This window comes from Camponotus floridanus, unplaced genomic scaffold (assembly GCF_003227725.1).
Source record: "Camponotus floridanus strain SB8 unplaced genomic scaffold, Cflo_v7.5 scaffold154, whole genome shotgun sequence".
Taxonomy (NCBI): domain Eukaryota; kingdom Metazoa; phylum Arthropoda; class Insecta; order Hymenoptera; family Formicidae; genus Camponotus; species Camponotus floridanus.
In genome coordinates, this window is record NW_020229275.1 from 302316 (window position 1) to 308085 (window position 5770).

Here is a 5770-nt window from a genome sequence, read left to right on the forward strand (position 1 = left end):
ATTAAATATATTATTTTCTGCTACCAAAGTTTGATTACAGTTATTAAAGTTTTGTTAAACGAATCAAATTTGTAATTGAATGAATTAAATTTAAATAGTCTAAACTAAATATTTTATTTATTCAATTAATTTTTTTTTGTAATTGTTACCACACATTTAATTAGAACTATTTGCTCAAATCATTTAGTAATTGTTATTAAATTCTAGTGTTTACTACTAAATTCTTTTTTCAGTGTATTGCACGCAACATATATGCATGTATATATTCGGTATCTTCTATATGAAATATTATATTAATAAACAACAATATGAGAAAGTCCAAAAAAGTTCTTTAGAATTATTTTACATAAATATTTTAAATTATTTACTATTTATTAAGTTATTACTATTTTTATTACTATTTTTACACTTTTCAGTCATACATATACCAGGGTGTAACTGAAAAAACGCTCACCGAGCAAACAGCGTTATTCCTGATTAAAAATCGAGTCGAAAAGTCCTGAATCATCTTTTTCTATAATGCTTAATAAAGCGGTATTCAGTAAAAATGCGTCAATAAGCATCGATCTTTAGCCGGACACACGTCAGTGAGCCGCGCGGCTAGTAGTATGCATTCCGTCGCTACGGCGTTATGTCATGCCGTTATCATGCAATATTCTTATGCGTCGTAATAATGCGAAAAACTTTATTTTGCATTGAAAATAATATTTCTTTCGTCAAAAGCGTTTCTTTAAAGAAAATTTCGACAATGAAGCTAAAGGTCGGTGCTTATTGGCGCAATATTACTCAATAATTACTACTTTATTAAGCATCTTTATTAAGCATTTATTAAGCATCATAGAAAAAAATAATTCAGAACTTTTCGACTCGATTTTCAATCAGGAATAACTATTTATCCCGTGGGCTTTTTTAGTTAGACTCTGTATAAATATTTTATTCAATTTAAATTATTTTATTTCAATTTAATTTGAATTGATATATTTATTTTTATTTATAACGAAATAGTTTAAATATACAGTTGATTACATCCAATTTTATTGTAAAATTACACATATTATACGTGTAGAATAAATTACAAAGTCATTTTATATCATTAGAATATTTAGGTATAGACCATTGCATTGTGTATAAGTTTGCTCTTTCAACTTTAACTTGCAGAATTTCCGTTTTATTAACATATATCTGCTATGCAAATGATTATATAGCATATAACGTTATGTTTTCATTAAATAGCGTACGTCGTTGATGAATAATCTCAATTTATCTTCTATCCGATCATATTCCTATTAATAATGGTATCGATATAAAACAGACGATTCCATTTTCGAGTGCTTGCATATATTTTTGGCTAGTATTGTCGTTATTACAATTTATATTGGTTTTATTTTTTTACTTAACAATGGATGAGAATATAATTCATCCAGCCAACTCAATTGCGACATCTTATGTTGGACGTTGGAAAGTATATTTTTAACAGGCGCAACAGGATTTCTGGGTAAAGAGTACATCGAGAAGATATTGCGATCTTGCCCTGATGTTCGTGAGACATTCACATTAATGCATTCGAAGAAAGGATTAAGCATTAATCCTTTAATTAGCAATTAAAGGCTCGAAAAAATATTATTACCGTTAAGTTAATTATTGGTTATTATATAAGTAGATTTTATTTTGTGCAACGCCGTAGTTTTTAAGAACTTTTACAATATTTAAGTGGCAAAATTTTTCTTATAAATTTTATTATATTAAATAAAACGCGTTATATATAATAAAATTAAATATTTTATTATATAAAACGCTTTTTATTTTAGAAAATTAATTTTAAAATTTGATAAAAGTATACGATAAAAAACATTAAAAATAAGATATTATAAAATAATCAAAATGTTTTACGATTTTTATGCAATATTATTAAAGATTTCTTAAGAATCATGGCACAATTATTATAATAAATACGTTATATACATAATATATTCTCTTTTAGTTATATGATAAAGTGCGAAAAGAGCAACCCTCAAATTTCAAAAAATTAATTCCGAATTCCGGTGACGTCACTGAAGAAAACTTAGGTTTGTCAACTGTCCATAGGCAAATGCTAATAGAAAGAGTAACTATAATAATCCATTCGGCGGCGAGTGTAAAATTTAATGAAAGCTTAAAGTACGCTATTTTCACTAATATTAGATCAACAAGAGATATCTGCATTTTAACTCAAAGTATGAAGAATTTAATAGTAAGAATAAATCAATACTGTATTTATATTTTTATTTACATTATGTGTATATTGCGTATACTATTTTATATAGTGTATTTTATAAGCCATTTAAAATTTTATTTATACAGGTTAAATGTATTATTATAAAGAGATGGGTCACAGTATCTATCAATAAAGTATTTAATTTAATAAAATAACAAATATTAAATATCCATTGTTATTGTAAAAAATTTTGAAAGTGTCATATATGTAAAAAAACTTATAATTAAACAATTAACAGAAAAATAAAATAATCTGTGATATATATATATATATATATATATATATATATATATATACAGGGTGGGGCATTTATCTTGAGGCAAGATAATATCTCGATTGGAGTCGATTATTTTGAAAAAAGTTTTAGACAAAAATTGTATGGTTTCAAGGGGGACATAAAATGGAGTCATTAGTTTGATCTTGAAGAGCCACCTGAAGGACACGCGAAGGTCAGCTCCAACTTTTTAAATGGGACACCCTATATGCTTTTGCATATTCTTGTAGCTCATCTCAAGAGCTTACCAAAACACTATAATTAAGTTAGTTTTCATTAAGTACTTTCCAAGTTATGAGGCTTGAAATCAAAATCCCTCGATAAAATGTATTGCACATGTTGATAATGTGATACGATGATAAAATTCTTCAAGAATCCTTTCTTCATCTCGTACACGAAGACGCACTGCTGGACCGGTTATCCCGATATTATGCACGACACTCAGTTTCACATAATTATTGCACAACACGTAAAATTGTACGGCCACTTGGTTTTCGTGCACGCCCGAGAAATGATTCCATGTAAATTGCGGCCGCACGATAAGTATTTTCTTCCGCTAGTCCGTATGCCACAATCACATCCGTATATTCCTGCAGAGTACACTTCATTTTCTCTGTTAATTTACTACGCAAACACAAGATTTTTGTTAAAACGTCTTAGCTCTCGCACGCTGTTACCAGACTGCATACGCCAGCAGCACGCAACTACAGCTGACAGCTGAGCGGACATGTGAGTGTAAGCGTCCGTGTGAGTTCGACGCCTGCGCATTATGATTACACTCACATGTCCGCTCAGCTGTAGTTGCGTGCTGCTGGCGTACGCAGTCTGGCAACAACGTGCGAGAGCTAAGACGCTTAGTAAAAATCTTATATTCGCGCAGTTAATTACCAGTGAAAATGAAGTATACTCCGCAGGAATATACGTACATGATTGTGGCATACGAGCTAGCGGGAGAAAATACTCATCGCGCGGCCGCAATTTACGCGGAACGATTTCCCGGGCGTGCACAAAAACCAAGTGGCCGTACAATTTTACGTGTTGTGCAATAATTATGTGAAACTGAGTGTCGTGCATAATATCGGGATAACCGGTCCAGCAGTGCGTCTTCGTGTACGAGATGAAGAAAGGATTCTTGAAGAATTTTATCATCGTATCACATTATCAACGTGTGCAATACATTTTATCGAGAGATTTTCAACCACGAATCAATTTTTGTAAAGGTACTGTCCATTAATTTTTTACATTTACGATATATTCAGCGTATAGTAAATGGCATTTTGAATAATTTTTAAATTGAGAGTGGAATAGGCCTATGGGGGAAACCACTATAAAAAAAGCGCACCATGCTATCTACCGCAAGGTGGTGTGGAAATGATAGCGCATCATTTTCTCGCCACGAAAAGGGGGGACGGGTCATTTTTTGGCGCGGTATTGCGATATATTGCAAACCACCATCATGTCTCGGAGAGCGACGCGCCCACCGCTTCGCCGCGCTCGTAGCATCGGATTACGGTGGGACGACTCTCGTCGCAGCGCGCTTTTACTCACGCAGATTGGCCGATCTTTTTTATTTAATATTTCATTAATTATTGCGACAATCCCAAAACAATACAAGTCATTCCTTCTTAATTCGAGCCAATCTACTTCTTTATTTCATTAAGGTCGAAAATTGACGGACAGCCTGTATATATTCAAAGAATTTAGCTGAGGCTATAACAGCGGAATACTCTTCTTCATTACCTCGTAATAATCATACGACTTTCTAGAGATATGTTACTCTCTCTCTTTTTCCTTAAAATGTTAGAAATTAGATTTCCTTATTTTTCTCTTTGTGTACTATTAAAAACGCCAAAAATAAATAATAAATAAATAAATAAATATATATGTGTGTGTGTGTGTGTGTGTGTGTGTATTATGACGTGACGCTTTTTAAGCTCCGTCACGATTTCCCTGCCGAGGGAAAACAGCGTGCGCGGGGTCGTCTCTCGCGCCTGAGAGGAGACTACCGTTATTTATTATTCAATTGTTTAGACTTATTTTTTAGCGGAATTTAAGACCCGCGATTCGAATACGGCTACTGTGCGTGCGTGCAAGATCGACAATTTGTAAAGGAAGCTACCGCAAGATACCGAGGATACCGAGGATCCCGAGGATATCGCAAGAATAAGGTCAAGTAATAAGGTACCGCGCCGCCGCTCTTTATAATGTAATTGGAGATTAAATCTGCATTATTTCAGATTGAAAAAGAAACGGCAGCAAATCCAGACGACGGTGATGAAGGCAACTTTCCAGGTAGCTGACTGGAAAACAGAAATCTCGGAAGGAGACGCGGATACGGCCAGGCCAGCCGGTCCCGTCCCCGAGAATCGGCATCACGAATTGCCGTCGCTCATGAATACTGGGCCCCTGAGTAATGGCAACGCCGTACAACATCAGCAACTTTCGAGGGGGCGGAGAATCAACCCCGTTTTTCCCGAAATTGACAAAAATGCGCGGAAGATCGGCGCGGGATTCGAGGGCCTTACGAGCACAGACGAAGATCGTCACTGTACGGTGAGCTAGTGTCCTGTGCACATCAGCCAGAATTCGGAAGAGACGACCCTGAGGGAGCCGCCACCTACACTAATTGTAAGCCGTCGCACAGGTAGCCGATTAGTAATTTTCCTCCGGGATCAGCTAGTGTCATCGTGTCGAGATACCGTCACAGGGCGGCTATCATACCGTAAAGAAAAATTACCGTAAAGTCTGATACTTGTACCGTAATTATCGGACGCCAGCTGTCCCCGGGGTCGCGGATTTGTCCCTCTCAGGGGTGTTCGTGCCGACAGTCCGTATTATTGTGTATCGTTTCCGTACCGTTTAAAATTGTACCACATCTGTTAACATTTTTTTTTGTATCGATACTCCGAGCGTGACGCGGCGATTTTTGGTCGAGTATATCGCATACCGGAAAGCGGGATTTGAGCGCGTAATTTCTTCGCGAGCGTGTGTTACCGAAATTAAGAGAACGGCTCTGCGAGAATATTACCCTACGCGAAATCTCCGCCGAAAAGTGTTACCGTATCACTTGTTTGAAATTTCTGTTACGCGAACGTTGAGCTATTGTTACCGAAACAAAAGGTCGTGATACGACCGTTACATCGGGTAAACAGTTTCCGTCTACACCTCCTTGAAAATACCGTTAAATAAAACGTTTGTTTTTCATCAAAACTTTGTCGAAAGTCATCGTTAATTGCCGTAGG

General features: G+C 35.4%; 1 pseudogene; it reads left to right on the top strand.

Annotated features, from left to right (window-relative positions):
- Window positions 1-1399: 1399 nt before the first annotated feature.
- On the top strand, window positions 1400-2345 carry LOC112637348 (annotated as a pseudogene).
- The last annotated feature ends 3425 nt before the right edge of the window (window positions 2346-5770 follow it).